Below are 17,836 nucleotides of genomic sequence, written 5' to 3'. Positions count from 1 at the left end.
AATTAAGAAATATTATATCGGGCATCTCAATTTGTTAGAGTTGGTGACAGATATTACTATACATTTATTAAGACTAGTCCAGTGGATCCCTCTTAGCTGGCGCCAGATACCATTATACATTTATTGTTGGCACAAAGAGTGTTTGATATTGTACGGAGCGATCAGAGAGGCATTGTGGTGGCGGTGGCTCTTTAATTTGTACAAGTAATGGTGAAGTCAGTATCTCTTGTAAGATGGAGACGGATAGGAATTGCTATGCCTCATTGGACATCTACTGGGTATTCTGCATCCACGATTGGCTTGAACAACAATGGTTGATCTTGCAGGAGATACAAGATCCTTCTTCGTGCTTTCTTAGTGATAATTTAAAAAATATTTAAGTAGAATGTATATGACAATTTGCGCGATCTTGCAGGAGTTCCAGAAATGAATTCATTCTATATAATAATGTTAATTTATAAAAATTGTACGACATTTTGCCATGTGCTTTTCTTACCCTACTGAGAGATTCAATTTTAAATATTGGACATTGATAAGGTGCTTTTAAATATGCCATGAATTCTGGATTATTGTATCTGGGTGTAGTTATATGTATTTAGATACAGCTCTATGATCAAATTTTATCCGGTACATATGGTTTGAATGCCACAAGATTTAGTGTTTCAATTTATTAAATTGATATTTAAACTACATTGACAGGGATGTTACAGTAAGAGTATATATATATATATGTATATACACATATGTATATATAAAATAGAAGTTTATGATATAATACTTCTGTGCAATTGATGGAGTGGTTGACTCCAACATTGATGGTATTGATTAGTCTACAGTTACACTGACCATTCCCATTGATATTCATAACCTAAGCAAGCATGCGAGTTTGAAGAAGTATGGGTGGTTTCCAGCAGCTTAATAAGTTTGTATATTGATATTCATATCCTAACCAAGGATGAGAGTTTGAAGACGTGTGTGCGGTTTCCAGCAGCTTAATAAGTCGGTATCTCTTGCAGACCTGAGATATGATTCTCTGCATTTCTTGGTCCTTCTGATGTTGTTTGATGTTGCTGATGGCATATCTTACTGTTGGGTAATGTTTAGACAGTTGATAAGTAGGGGATATTGTTTACAGTAAGTCAAATTTTGATACTGTTATCAGAATTTAATTGTGCAGTTTTTTAGTCAAATTTATTGATTATGTTTCATGAGTAGTGATTCACACAAATCTATCTCAGAAAATAATAGAACGCTTAACACTCTTTAGATCTAAATATGCTTACAGAAGTGAAATATCAGAATAACAATATCACATTTTTGAAAGTTGTTTAATACATTTTTGTAGTTGTTTTATTTGAATAAATTTGAACTCTGCATAATAGTTTTCTGACTTGACTTTCATCATTTTAGCACCTGTTTGAAAGTAGTTTATTTTGTATCCTGCTAGAAGGATACTTTAATAGTGTGCAAAACCTACAACCACTTCTTTATGTCCTATTAGATTTTGTAAACTTGATTACCACAAACAATGCATAAAAGCTTATGTTCTAGAGCCATTTAAAATGTACTTTAGATATGTTTAGCCTTCATATCCGTGAAAAGTCCGATGTAACAAATTGACAACCACTTTGTAATTTTAGACAATAGCTTAACCCACCAACATTCCTAAATGGTTGCTAATTAGATTGACAACAAACTACTTCATCATTGACACAACACACAAAAACTTGTCAGCGAAATGGAACTTACACACACCTAACTCAAACACATCTACAAATAGTTATTAATTGAAACTAAAACTCTATGACTCACACCTGAACTCAACTTATGTTGCCAGCAACTCAAACAAGGTTTGCAACATGTGCAACTATCGTTTATTTATTCCTATTAGAACATTAACTCCAACACCCCACTTAATGTGACAACTAAAGAAAATATTATGTAGAAATTATACTTTGAAAATAGTTCATACACCAGTAAGACTTCCTCAAGTTTCTCTCAGCTGCTAGTATAGTCATGTAACTATCATCTAGTTTCGAAACACCATTCGACACTATTTCCACATGAAATGTCTCATAACCCACATTAAGGTATGATGCCAAACTTCTAGATTTTTAGTTCTTCGTGAACTATTGGACACCAATCCACACGTGTGCCTCATAACCCTAATGAGATATAGTTTCTTTGATCCCATAGGCACCTATTGAGCATATATTTAGCCTCTACTACATCCTTTCCTATTTTTCAAAGTATCGGCTTCTTCAAAATAAAATAAATTTTTCAAAATATCACAAGACCTTAATCTTCAATGACCATCAAGATTTGGTGATTCTTCTCTAGGCCTCATCTTCTTGATAACTTTTTCTCTAACACACAATTTTACAAGAAGATGGCTCTATGGCTCTAATATCATATTAGAAAAATAGAACAACAAATTTAAAATAGAGAAAGACGAACTTCCAATTTAATTTTATTGACTAATAAATGCTATTTTACACAATAGCTTGACCCACCAACATTCCTAAATGGCTACTAATTAGAGTGACAACAAACTACTTAATGATTAACAACATGCACATAAACTTAGCCAAGTTGAACTTATGGATGCCTAACTCAAACACATTGATAACTAGTTATTGATTGAAACTAAAACTTTGACTCACAATGAAGTAAACTTATCTAAACTTATGTTGAGAGCAACTCAAATAAGATTTGCCACATATACAACAACCATTTATAACTTCTATTACAATATTAACTCCAATATTTTGAGCACACTACCAAGTGTTGGAATGTGTAATTTCCCCTCAAATGAAATGTAAAAAGCATACTAGAGGAATCTAGAAACTCCAACTAATAAGGATAGGTCAAATTAATATTTAGGTTTGTAAAGTTCTAGAAATTATTTATGTTTAGATAGTTCTATAAAAGTCTATTCATATTAAGTCGGCTAATTTAGATGGTTTTGGAAACAATCAAAGATCTCTATAAAAGAGAGGCACAATGTAATGTTTTTTTTTTTAATCATCGATCAGGCAATGAAATGATTCTATAATTTCTATAAGTGCCTATAATGTGTATTTTGTGTTTAATTATCATTGTGGATCCAATCCATCCACTCCATCAGTTTGGTATCAGAGTCAGAAGGACAAAATTGATGATTAAATAGGAAGTGATGTTTTGGTGTTGCTAAATTGTAGAGGATTGATTTGCGTTATAGAAAAGACAATTGTTTTGAAGAAAACCACATAGGAAGTGTTGAACAGCTATGAGAAAAAGGAAAAGGGCAAGTCGGCAAGAAAGCAAATTATTGAGAACCAAAGGAATGGTGTGAATTCTTATAATTATTTAATGACATTTGAGAAATTATAACAGTAGAAGAATATTGTGAGGAGTCTAGCTATCTAAAGGGTTTGTTTCAAGTTGTTTGAAGATTTAATTTTGGAACTGAAAAGGCATTTATAATTTTTTTTAAAGAAAGAGTAAAGTGTGTTGAAAAAATTGGTAGAGTTCAGAAAGAGAAGACAAATAAGTTAGAAGAAGAATTAGTGATGGTGAAGAAAGAAAATGCAAGATTATTGTGTGAAAAAGATATTTTGCAAAAGGAATTGGCAAAAGTAAAAAATGAAATGGGAGAAGAAAATTTTAAATAGTTAAATGAAATTAGTGTCTACATAGAGAAAATTGAAGAGCTGGAAAATAGGTTAAAATTTGTGGAAGTACATAATTGGCAGGTGAATAAAACATGCACACATAGAGAGCAAAATAAAGAATTAGAAGAAAAGTTAAAGTTGTTTAATGATATTGAGAAAAAGAACAAAGTTTTAGAAGAAAATTTGAAGAAATTGGAAGAGGAAAATAGTATGTTAAAGAAAGAATTGTCTACTCTGAAACAAGAGAAATAATGTATCTTGTGACACAAATGAAACCATTTGTATGTGATGTATCTTGTGACACAAATGATTTGACTAATTATGCAATTGAGAAATGTGATTTTGCTAAAGCTGAAAGTGTTTGTGATGAAAAGTGTAGGAACAAAAATGACAAGAAGTTTGCAGATTTCGTTTGTTATTATAATAATAGTATTGGTTTGAAGATTATGGAAACAATGGGTTTTAAAAGTAAAGGTTTAGGAAAGGATGAATAGGGATTAAGGAATTTGATTGAGACTACAATCAAGCTAAAATATGAAAGTCTTGGATATGATGCCGGCAGTGGAAAGATGAATAAAGGTTAAGAAAATCAATTGAAAGCATAAAGATTGTGCAATGTTCACATTGCAATAAGAAAGAGCATACAAAGGATAGATGTTGGGATTTAAATCCCATGGTAGGTTGCATCAAAATGGATTGTGGATAGAGCTATGGATCAAATTGGTAGAAAATTGTAGGAATGATCAGAGGTTTATTCAGGTACAAATGTTCAAGTGCAAGAAGGAATGCAACAGCATTGAGAAACAGATTAGAGAAAAGCATTAAAGAGGCAAAAGGTTTCAAAGACTACAGGCTTGGATGTGGACATGAGAAATAGGCAAATAATCATCATGGCACATTGGAATTTGTATGCAACATAATTTGAGGTTAAAATTAGGGGGGAGTATTGGAATGTGTAATTTCCCCTCAAATGAAATGTATAAAGCACAATAGAAGAATCTAGAAACTCTAACTGATTACCGAATAGGGATAGGTTAAATTAATATTTAGGTTTATAAAGTTCTAGAAATTATTTATGTTTAGATAGTTTTAGAAAATTCTATTTGTCATAATGTTTCTGGAAACAATTAAAGACCTCTATAAAAGAGAGGCAAGATGTAATATTTTTTTTATAATCATTGATTAGGGAATGAAATGATTCTATAATTTCTATAAGTGTCTATAGTGTGTATTTTGTATTTAATTATCATTGTAGATCCAATCCATCCACTCCATCACCAACCTTAAAGTGTTTGTGAAGTTTATTATCAAACTGCAATTTCTTAGTGCTTTGGCAGCGATTCAGCCATGACTACCTTATATCAGAATAATTCCAGTGTTGCAAACCTATAATTGCTATCGTATGCATTACCAAGTCTCTGAGTGTGTGAGATCGAGTCGTCTTCGTTGTCCAGATCCCTTCCAGCACCCATGCTGGCGTTTTTCTGACATTTTGTAATAAGAACTGAGTTATATGTCGTTAAATGTGTCAGAAATTTCTGAAATTCTTATCCACTATTCCGAGATGTTGGGCCCACAATGAGAAATTAAAGAACATTTTTTTTAAGAGCTTTGGAGTCTTTCTTTTTACCCAAAATTTAAAAAATCTGGGTAAGACACTTCCTCTAAAAATCGCTAGCATTCCGCTTAGGAGACGTACTCAATCGGTTCCCCATCCTTGAAATGTCTCAGAATAAGAATGAAGGAAGGAATGCCTTAAATAAAAATCATATATATTTATATTTATAGAAGAATTGATATGATTTGGTGTTATTTATTTCTAGTGGTCAAGGTTTTTTTCTAATTTATGGTCTACTGTTTTATATTTCTTGTAGCATAGTTTCTTCTACAAAAAATTCTTGATAGAGCCTTATCGAGTACAGTTGGAGTCCTCAGCCAATCTGAAATTGTGGATAGAAAAGCTGTAAACCATAACCTTGTCTTTTTTAAGCCACCAACCCTCGCGATTCCTTTGCTTTGTTGCCTTTACGAGGTTAATGGTTACGGAAGATATGAGTAACAATAAAGCCTAAACTAGCATGTCTAGCATGGGTACGGTGCAACTTATATGCACCCATTCTATTATCACTGAAATTATAAATTCTTTAGACTATTTAACACTTAAAACCGGTGCATATAAGCTACCTCTTATCCATTTGCAACGCTGAAGCTTTTTCTGAAAAGTCGCATTAACACGTAACATCCGTTTGCTTTTTCCCACTTCTATGGGTGAGGACAGAGCTATCCACCAAAAACAATTTGACAAAGCGGATGGAGAAAAGCGTAATGATTTTTTTTAAAACGATCTTTGTCAAGGAAAAACGCTGTAAACTTCTCAGCCTGATTGTTTTTGCAATGTCCGAAGTTAGCTATGAAAAGTCATAAAGAAGAAAGGGCTGAATCTCTTCTACGGTTCCACCGATGGTTTACTTCTTCTTCCTTCACATTTTTAATCTCCAATCTGGGAGGTTTTGAGTTCAAAAGTTCAACATTTTTCAAATTTTTGGAAAAAAAAATTATATCAGTTATTTAAAATTGGTTAAATTTCTATATGAAAAATAAGGCTAAAATATGTTTTAGAATCTCCTATACAATAAGGAAGACTGAATTTTAAAATTTAAATTTAAACATGAGCTCAATTTAAATATTTTTAAATATCATATAATATAACATAAAGTAAGCAATATGCATAAAGTATATCTCATATGTTTTAAAAAGATAGATTTTAATATAGAAATACAATTTTAGTCTAGAATAATTAAAATATATACTAAAAGTAGTATAATATTTATTTTTATTATAGGTAAGAGCTTACAACACAATGGTAACTTGTGAGTCTTTCCTGTGGGAAGTCTTGGGTTTGAATTCTCTTAATATTTTCATAAAGATAAATTTCCCTTTTTAATATTTTTCATGACTTTTCCAAACATAAAAAGTAGAATATCATATAAAAATATGATAATATCAAAAGATATTTCTAGAAAATGTGATAATATTAGTATATATTATTTTGTTTTTTATTCTTATTAATTATATTTAAATATACATGTTTTCTATTTTTTTTTTTAAAGTATGAGTTCAATACAAAAAAGTAATGGATAACTTTTTTGTATAGGGGTTTGTTGCCTTGACAATTTGAGAGAAGTTGTTTTAGCGCATAATAAGAATTGAATAAGTTGTTGAGAACTTATTATACTTCTAGCTTAATATTTTGTTCAATAATTTTTTTTCACTATTGTAATGAAAAAACTTCTTGAGATTTGGTCCCAAAAAATCCGTGAGTTAGAATTTCCTACTTATCACAAAGCACTAGCACCATGTTAAAATTGAGAAGGAAATGTTGTTTAGAGACTACAAAGGAATGTTTTAGCATTAAAAGTACTATTATTTGTCTTTTAAAAAATAATGAAAATAGTTTGCCTCATTTAGACTCCCTCAAGCACTAGTCTCTTAAACTTGGTGGAAACATTACCAACAAATCAACACAAACCTTATTTGATAAGTTTTACATGAGTTTCTAGGATGGATATTTTTGCCCATTATTTTGGGAATAATAAGATACAACTAATCAAAATAATAGGAATAATATGCATATGCCCATTAAAGGTCTCAATGAAGGAAATGAACTACTTTTATTTCAAGAATGAGGAAATCTATTAAAAAGAAGGGCAGAATGACATGGTCCTTTCCTCTATTGGTGTGGAAAATACCATGCATGCAGGTACTGTATTGAATTCTACTAAGAAAATTGTTTCAAATGTTAAAAACCAGGATATAGATCAAAATGCCAAATTGGATATTTTGGAGGAGACATGTTATTTTGAACTTGGTCGCTCATTTCTCGCACCTACGATGGTTTGAGAGAAGATGGACAGATTTTGACTCCTCCATCAACATAATTGTTGTTCAAATTTTAGAAGGAAAACAAAAAATATATTTTCACACAAACTGGGCAGAGCAGTCGAACACAGAGATGGCTGCTCTATTTCCAACCACGCAGTGGAATAAACCAAATAAGAATGGAGACAATGGAAGTGCTAGAAGTGCAATAGGTTATATCGCTTTGTATTTCAATAATTGAAACTAAAGTAAAATAACTCTAGTAAACATCTACAACTAATACTCTACTGTTGTTTACAAAAAAAACAAACATATGCAACACTATGGGGCTGCAATGAAAAGTTTGTATGCCTGGAGCAACCACTACTCTACAGAGCATTTACAATCACAAACTTAAAGCTAAACCTTTGTGCTGAAACAAAGTATAGGATAACACTATTTGTTGCTACAAATACAATTGATGTTTATCCTCTGTCAAATGACCTGTGATGAGTTCTTGCCGATTGCTCATACACATCATTCCAAACTAAAAAAGTTCTCTTCCTTTTATAAATCAGGAAACTTAATTGCTAAGTAATTGGTGTCCTTGCCGCTAAGTTACTGAGGGGGGCACAAAGTGAGATTTCTGAACAACATTAAAGTTTAATGTAGGAGCATCCAGTGGTGTAAGGGCAATCCTATATCACCCAAAAATATGCTTATCGTTAGTTTATGTTTAATGTGTTTTCATTTCTGGATACCCATTTGGGTCAAATAAAGATTCCAACTCTTATAGTTCCACTATTGGTTTTCTATGTTAGAGTTTTTGTGTACCTTGGGATACGTGCTAATGCAAAAAATAGGTTATTTTGTAATTGAGCCATAATTATGATGAGTTAAAGGGTATAAGTTGGAGGGATGATTATAAATGTAATTTAAATCACACCAAAAAAAGAATCAGGTCAAAAGGCTTTACAGTTTGAAAGTTATGGCAGTTTTAAGTTGCTTGGAGACCCCCTAAGAGCACTTCAAAGTCAGATTTGAGACACTAAATAGCCTTGTATGGGCCCAAAAAATGGGGGCAAAGCGAAGCTAGTCCATAGGGCTATAGAGCGTTAAAGAGCTTTCAGAAAATGTAAATAGTTCATCAATCAGAGTCCCGGATCAAAAGTTATGCCTCCTAGAAGTTGGACTAACATTTATGGATTCTTCTAATTTACACAGACTCCTGACGTGTTTTCTAGAACCTTCTATTTTGGCGATGGATGTCGAATGGCATATTCTAAAATGTATTCCTAATCCTAAACCTAATTGCGGGTTACTCAAGGACATTTTTGGCATTGTAAAGGTAGTTTCTTGTGGAGTTGGGAGAGGGTACTATGAGGAGGATTTTTTTTCCAAAATCAAACCATATTATAAGCCCATAGGGCACAACTTTGAGTCTATTTCATTGTACTGAATGTAATAGCCTATCACTTCTGATAATAATATTCCCCTTTTCCTATTGTGTTTATTTTGGTCATGGATTGTGCTTCCATCAAGTGGTATCAAAGCAGGTTTCCTTGAGTGTGTAGACAGAGCGCCAATTGTGAGGCAGTTTGCACCAGGACTGTGTGGTTGTGGGTTTTGATACAAGAAGATGCGTCCACGAAGGGAGCATAGTGGAAGGGCTAGAGTTGTTACTCTTGAGGTTAGAGCCCTCCAGAGACAAGTCCAGGCATTGCAAGAGGAGATCTATAGAGGGATGAATGTTGCCATAAGCGACGAAAGTGAGGAAGAAAATGAAGAAGGAAATATTGGGTAGAAAGGGGAAGGATACAGAGAAGTTCTAAACCAAGCGGAGGAGAAGCTTTTTAGGGTCATTGCCAAGTTTGGAAAAAGACCTAAAATTGATGTCGGCATGTTTTCGGAAAATCTAAACCCAGATGGGTTGATTGACTGGATCAATGAGCTAGAGAAATATTTTGAGTATGAGGATATTGGGGACCTTGATAGGGTTAAATTTGCGAAGGCCAAAGTGAAAGGCCATGCCAAAATCTGGTGGCAAGAGATTTAGTTGGAAAGAAATAGAAGAGGAAAGGAGAAAATCACAAGATGGGATTGCAAGGTAGACAAACTAAAGAAGTAGTTCATTCCTATTGATTACGAGCTTGATTTGTTCAAGAAGATGCAAGGGTTAAAGCAAGTAGGAAAATCTATCCAGGAATACACAGAGGAATTTTATCGAGTCCTTATTAGGGCGGGGCATGCGGAAGCAAACAAGGAGAAGGTGGCCCATTACCTTAGAGGGTTAAGAGCTAGCATTTAGGAGGAGTTAAGTCTGGTTAGAATGACTAGCATTGAAGAGGCATACCAGTTTGCCTTGCGAATTGAGGAGAAGTTAAACAAAAATTTTGATGGAAGGCAAAGAGGGTGTAGTCAAGGAGGAAGGGGCGATGGCAGGTCATTTGAAGGCCAAAATGAGAACCAGAAGAAAAATGAAGATGTGGGTGCCAGCTGAAACTAGTGGAACGAAGGTTTCAATTACTCTCATGATCAAAACTTTGGAGATCAGAGAGGAAGAGGTAGAGAACATGGACAAGATTCAGGAAGAGGAGGCTTCTGTGGTACCTATTTTCATTGCAATGAAGAAGGTCATCATGCCTTTGAATCCCCTCAATGCCAAGAATAGATAGGAGAGCTAACGGTCAAGCAAGGGTTGCTCATGTGGATGATGATGCACAGTCATTGCATTCATAGGATACAGAAAGAGGAGAGGTTCTAGTTAATGAACCTCTAAACCTCGACAAAGGAGGAGTTTGTTTTGTACCAGGTGCAAGTGCGAGGATAAATGTTGTGATGTGATTGTTGATGGTGGAAGCATTGACAACTTGGTGTCAGAGGAGATGGTCTCAAAGCTAAAGGTCAAGAGGGAGAAACACCCCCAACCCTATTGGATTGCTTGGGTGTAGGATGATCATAAGGTCCTGGTTAGCGAGCAACGTTTAGTAAAGTTCAAGATTGGGAGTTACTATGACAAGGCTCTTTGTAACAACATTCCAACGAATGTCTACCATTTATTGTTGAGAAGTTCATGGCAGTTTGATAGGCATGCTATACATGATGGTCATGCAAATACATACTCTCTAACAAAGGATGGAGATTGCCACAAATTGAAGCCCTTGATAAAGGAGGGTGAAAAGGCATGTAGTAGTGCTAGGGTATGTCTTGTTGATGGAAGAAAATTTTTGGATGGCATGAAACATCAACATGTGTTATGCTTAAATCCTAGAAAAGATAAGGAAGGTAGTAGTGAAATTCCACTTGAAGTTTCAGGTCTATTAAGTGAGTATGGAGATATCATCTTTGATAATGTTCCAGAACGGTTGCCGCTAATAAGGCAAATCTGTCATCAAATAGATTTAGTCCCTAGAGCTAGTTTGCTTAACAAGGCTGCTCATAGGATGACTCCTAATGAGACTAAGGAGCTAAATAGACAAGTTTAGGAGCTGTTGAGGAAAGGTTTGATTCGAGAGAGCTTGAGTCCATGTGCAGTACCTGCAGTGCTGGTACCAAAGAAGGATGGAGAGTGGAGAATATGTACAAACTCTCAGGCTATAAATAGAATAACCATTAAATATCAATTTCCTTTGCCAAGATTGGATCATCTTATGGATTGTTTGAGTGGAGCTCAGTACTTCACAAAGATAGATCTCAAGAATGGTATCACTAGATACGGATATGAGAGGGAGATGAGTGGAAGACTGCATTCAAGACCAAGGAGGGTCTATATGAGTGGTTAGTCATGCCGTTTGGATTGACCAATGTAGCAACCACTTTCATGCAGCTTATGAATGAGGTACTAAAGAAACTTTTGGGAAAAATTTGTTATTGTCTATCTTGATGATATTTTGATTTTCAGTAAGTATTTGGATGAACATTTATTGCACATTCATAATGACCTTGAAAGGTTGAGGGAAGAGAAATTGTTGATTAAGTTGAAGAAGTGTAGTGTTGTCAAAAGGGAGTTAGTCTATTTGGGGTTTGTTGTATCGGCTGAGGGTCTCAAAATGAACCCAGAGAAGGTGAAGGTCATCTTGGAATGGCCTACTCCAAGGTCTGCCACTGAGGTGAGGTCATTCCATGGTCTGGCTAGTTTTTACAAGAAGTTAATTAGGAATTTTAGTAGTATATGTGCACCCCTAACTAAAATAATGAGGGGGGATAGAAAAGAGTTCAAGTGGACTACAGGAGCTACAAGGAGTTTTGAATTGCTAAAGAAGAAGATGATAGAGCAACCTGTGTTGGCACTTCCTGCTTTCAACAAAGTGTTCCAAGTGGATTGCAATGCTAGTGGCAATGCTATTTGAGCTGTGTTGAGCCAAGAAGGTAAGACTATTGCCTATTTTAGTAAAAAATTGAATGATGCAAAGAAGAAGAATTTTGTTTATACGATCAAGAGTTCTATACAATAGTTTAGACCTTAAAGAAATGGAGGCATTATTTGCTGCCAAAGGAATTTGTCTTGTATACTGATCACTAGGCATTGCAATACCTAAGTAGCCAAGGTAAATTGAATCAGAGACATTTGAAATGTATAGATTTCATGCAAAGCTATACATTTGTATTGAAACATAGAAGTGGAAGGTCTAATAGGGTTGCAAATACATTAAGTAGGACACCATTGTTACTGGTAGTAATGCAGGTTGAAGTGGTTGGGTTTGATGAACTCAAGAATTTGTACCTTGAGAATCCTGACTTTGCAGAGGCATGGAAGACTTGTACAAAACCTGTTACTCTAGACAGGACCAGGTGGTTAGATTACTTGATTTAGGATGGTATGTTGTTCAAGGCTAGTTAATTGTACATCCCAAAGAGTTCCATGAGGGAAAACTTGATCAAGGAGAAGCACACTGGAGGGATGACAGGACACTTTGGTCGAGATAAGACCATTGCCATTATTAGAGAACATTATTTTTGGCCTCAATTTTCACAAGATGTGAAGAAGTTTGTACAGAGTTATCAAGTATGTCAAACAACCAAAGGATTTAGTCACAATACTAGACTCTATCAGCCATTGCTTGTTCCATCGAAGCCTTGAGACGACATAACTATGGATTTTGTTCTTGGATTGCCAAGGACACAAAGGGTAAATGACTTAGTATTTGTGGTGGTTGATAGGTTCTCCAAGATGGCACATTTCATTCCATGTTAAAAGACTCATGATGCAGTGCATAGTGCAGATTTGTTTTTCAGAGATGTGGTGAGGGTACATAGTCTCCCAAAAAGTATTGTTTTTTACAGAGATATTAAATTTGTGGGGTATTTCTGGAGGACTTTGTGGAAGAAGTTGAAGACAGAATTGAAGTTCAGTTTTGCACACCATCCGCAAACTAATGTAAAAACAAAAGTAGTAAATAGGAGTCTGGGCAATTTGTTTAGGTGTTTAGTAGGAGATAAGCCCAAGGGATGGGATTTGATTCTACCACAAGCAGAATTTGCTTAGGATAATTTTGTGAATAGGAGTATTGGTAGGTCACAATTCCAAATTGTGTATGGGAGTAGTCCAAGGATTGCACTATAGCTAAGGAAGATGGAGCAAGGGGAGAGGACAAGTGCTGAGGTGGAAGACTTTGTTGAACATGTCCAGAACCTATATGAGTAGGTACGAGCACATAGTACCAAGATGAACCTACAATAGAAGGCTAGGGCAGATCAAAAGAGGAGATATAAGCAATTCCAAGTTGGAGATCAAGTTATGGTATATTTGAAGAAGGAACAATTTCCAGTGGGTACTTGCAACAAGCTGACGATGAAGAAATTTGGCCCTTGCAAAATTTTGAAGAAACATGATTCAGGGAATGCATATGAGGTGGAGTTGCCAGATGGGATTCACATTTCTCCTATTTTCAATATTGCAAACTTAACAGAATATAATGATGATGGTGCAGATAAGGAGTTGATGCTGGAGCCATGTCCAATTCTTACTTCTGTGAAGGAAGAGATTGAAGAAATTCTGGATTGTCATGTGGGGTGGAGTACTAGAAACAAGCAATATGAAGAATAACTGGTGAAGTGGAAAGGACGACTAGTAGAAGATTCTACTTGGATATCCGCAATAGAGGTTGACGATTTGGGTTTTCCTCTATTAGCTATAAAGTGATAGGGTCACTTTTCAATCTACCTTGGGTGTCTGATATGGGAGCATCAAGTGGTGTAAGGGCAATCCTGTATCACCTAAAAACATGCTTAATGTTAGTTTTTGTTTAATGTGTTTTCATTTCTAGATACCCATTTGGGTTAAATAAAGATTCCAACTCTCATAGTTCCACTATTGGGTTTTTGGGTTAGAGTTTTTGAGCACCTTGGGATACGTGCCAATGCAAAAATAGGTTATTTTGTAGTTGAGCCATAATTATGATGAGTCAGAGGGTGTAAGTTGGAGGGATGATTATAAATGTAATTTAAAGCACTCCAGAAAAAGAATTAGGTCAAAAGGCTTTACAGTTTGAAAGTTATGGCAGTTTTAAGTTGCCTAGAGACCCCCTAAGAGCAATTCAAAGTCAGATTTGAGGCATTAAACAGCCTCGTATGGGCCCAAAAAATGGGGGATGAGCGAAGCTGTCCATTGGGCTATAGAGCGCTTGGAGAGCTTTCTAGAAATGTAAATGTTTCATCAATTAGAGTCTTGGATCGAAAGTTATGCATTCTGAAAGTTGGACTACCATTTGTGGATTCCTCTAATTTTACACCAACTTTTGACATATTTTCTAGAACCTTTTGTTTTGGAAATGGATGCCAAATGGCATATTCTAAAATGTATTCCTAACCCTAAACCTAATTGAGGGTTACTTAAGGACATTTATGACATTGTAAAGGTAGTTTTTGATGGAGTTGGGAGAGGTTACTGTGAGGAGGATTTTTTCTCCAGAATCAAACCACATTGTAAGCCCATAGGGCTCGTCTTTGAGTATATTTCATTGTACTGAATGTAATAGCCTATCACTTCTAATAAAAATATTCCCCTTTTCTTGTTGTGTTCATTTTGGTCTTGGATTCTGCCCTCATCAAAGTTTGACCTGCTAACATGCTTCAGCTGCTCAAGCTACTGGAACCTCCTAAATAGTTAATAAGCTACTCAAGAAAAAATAAGACGGATCAGATTCTAAATTCCAACACTCCCCCTTTGTTTGAGCCATTAAAAACAAACAAAAACTAGATAATGTTTGATTCCCCGTTTGTCTGAGCCGTTAAAAACAAACAAAAACTAGATAATGCATGATCCAAAACAACAATGCCTAAATCATTTCTTAATCGCTGAAAACTTCCAATGCTTAAAGACTTGGTGAAGATGTCTGCCAACAGTTACTCGGACCTACAAAACTCCATATGAATTTCACCATTCTCAACTTGTTCACGAATGAAATGGTATCTGATATCTATATGTTTACTTCCACCATAAAACACTAGATTTTTTGTTAAAGCAATGGAAGACATTATCACAAAATATGGTGGTTGCTTCCACTTGTTCTTCCTTCAAATCAGGTAACATCCTTCTCAACCAAACTGCTTGACATGCTGCTACATTTGTTGCAATATACTTAGCCTTAGCTGTAGATTAGGCAACTATGGGTTGCTTCTTGGAAGACCAAGAAATCACACTAGAACCCATGTGGTTGTTGGAGCAGGAGAAAAGCTAATGATTTTGGTTTTGATATAAAGAAAGAAGTTAAATCAATTGAGGTAGCAAAGAAAGTAAAGCTCGGAGGGAGAAAATTGGTTCAGTTATGGAGATGGTTGAGGTAGCCATAATTGCAGAGGAAAAGTGTATTTTTGGTAGTGCACTCTATGAAGACTGTTCTGTGTTTTTTCTGAATGATTTTCACGAACAAAGAGGTGGGTTTTTGGCAGGCCTATGTTGTTTTTCTTGTCACAGTTTTACTAGCAACAATATTTGTAATGGTGATGTTTGATTTAGCTCATTTTTAGAGCAATTGCAACATCAATTTTTGTCATCAAAATTTTACCTTCATGTGAAATGAAAATGTTTGTAGATAGTAGTTTTCCACAATCCATTAGAACTTTTTTGTATTTTTTGGGCAGATTGTGTTAGAATTTTTTGCATCAATGTTTTGGATCACGCTTTGTGATCCATCATTAGGATGAGAGAGCTACAAGAAAAATATGGTAAGATTGCAGACCTAGTGTGGATAAAAGGAGGAAGGAAACAATCGAGAAGAGTTTGAGGTACAACAATAAGGTAAATATGGGGAAGGAGAACAAGTTGAGGGAAAAATATGTATGTTAAAATTTAATAAATCTAAATATGAGAAAACGGAAGCAAGCAATAAGAACAAACTTAGTAATAAATACAATATGAATAGTATATATATATATGTGTGTGTGTGTGTGTGTGTAAATGTGTATATATATACACCTATGTATGTACGTAAATATATGTGTGCATATATCTATACATAATTATATGTATATATGTATGTATATATACATATATGTACATATGTATATATGTATAAAGAGGGGTATCCATTAAAGTAAATATAAGTGTAAAAAAATAAAAAATAAAAATAAAAGTCCTTATGTGTGTTTGTACCCCTCTCTCTATATATATACACAAACACACACACACATATATGTGTGTATATATATATATATATATATATATATATATACTTATGCACATATATGTATAGATATATGCACACACACATATATATTTATGTATACACACACACACATATATTTATATATATACATACATATACTATTCACATTGTATTTATTAGTAAGTTTGTTCTTATTGCTTGCTTTTGTTTTCTCATATTTAGATTTATCAAATCTTTATATATATATATATATATATATATATATATCTATATATATATATATATATATATATATATATATTCCCTCTACTTGTTCTCCTTCCCCATATTTACCTTATTGTTGTACCTCAAACTCTTCTCGATTGTTGTCCAGCCACCCCCCTATCCTTCCTCCTTTTATCCACACTAGATCTGCAATCTTACCATATTTCCTATGGCTCTCTCATCCTAATGATGGATTACAGAGTGTGATCCAAAACGTTGATGCAAAAAATTCCAACAGAGTTTGCCCAGAAAATATAGCAAAGAATGAAAATGTTTTTTATTGTGCTATGGTTGCTTCGTGATTCTAGATTAGAGTACACATTAGCATGATACAAGTTGTGTTCCTAGGTGGTGCAAACTTTCAATGGGAGTTTTGATAGTTTGTAAGGTTCCTGCTCTTAGCATTGAGTACATTGGTAGATTAGTCATACATTTGCTCTTTAAAATTAAGAGGCTTGGGTGAGGTTACAAATCTTTTGGTTCAACTAAGGTGAGGTTACAAATCTCTTGGTTCAACTAAGACAAGATAATTTTATTAGTGTCCAACAAGAGACCATAAAGGTCTAAGGGATTCCTTAGATACAACAAAACCATCCAGCCAATAGTAGGAGCACCAAATAGTGTTCCGAAAAAAGCAAAAACAAGAGCAAAGAGAAAAGTACATCAAGAGACAAGAGTAACACCCAACAAAACACTAGTTGTCAACTACCATAGTGAAGCTGAGGACTGAAGGATAGGACACAGAAGTAGAGGAGGTCCTATGTTTGTCTTCGAGAACTACTGGGAGTGGTAGCTTGCTACTGTGTGTAACTCTTGCGGGGCCTCACGGATTGGATGTACTTAGAAGGAGGGGACACAAGCAACTGCTTGGTACCCCGGGCATGAGAGATCACCAATAAAAAGGCGAACCAATGAGTTGATCCCCGATTTCATTTCATTTTCTCATCTTTACCTCTTTGTCTTCTATTGAACACTATTGTATAAATATAAGGGCAAAGCCCTACGTATATAACTTGCAATGATTGAACAACATGCTCTACTTGGTGGATGTAGCCAAATTGGTGAACCATGTTAAATTTTGTTGAGATAGTTTATGTTTGGAGGTTTTAGCATACGTCTAAGGAGCCTACACTTGTGTGTGGTATCAAGTTCATTATGGATCTAGAGGAAATTGTTCTTGGAGAAGAGTAATCATGACTTCTTGTATTTTGGAGGAGCACTCTTACTCCCCACTCTTGGTCTACTTCGTAGATTTATTTCTTTGTACATTTGAGTTTAGGAGATGGTTCCTAGTATTGGAATGTTTGGAGTTTGATCTTCTTGTTTAAAGGGGCTTTCTTCCATGGCGTTTGAGTGTTGTAAATGCTGTCATATTGGGAGGTAAGGAAGATCATACTTGACACAATTGGTGTTAGAATGGTCAGGGTTATTGCACCAAAAGATCAACCTGTTGAT

The 17,836-nt window shown here is 34.7% G+C and overlaps 1 protein-coding gene across 5 annotated transcripts in view; it reads left to right on the top strand.

Annotated features, from left to right (window-relative positions):
• LOC149554458 (MADS-box transcription factor 6-like) overlaps positions 1–17,836 on the top strand; it is a 191,636-nt gene that overhangs the window by 86,964 nt on the left and 86,836 nt on the right. The gene's annotated exons all lie outside the window — the stretch shown is intronic.

This window comes from Cupressus sempervirens, chromosome 5 (genome assembly GCF_028749045.1).
Source record: "Cupressus sempervirens isolate cs-2001-9-10 chromosome 5, ASM2874904v1, whole genome shotgun sequence".
In the NCBI taxonomy this organism is placed as follows: domain Eukaryota; kingdom Viridiplantae; phylum Streptophyta; class Pinopsida; order Cupressales; family Cupressaceae; genus Cupressus; species Cupressus sempervirens.
The sequence above is the reverse complement of the archived record's forward strand: the minus strand, read 5'-3'. Positions and strand labels throughout refer to the sequence as shown.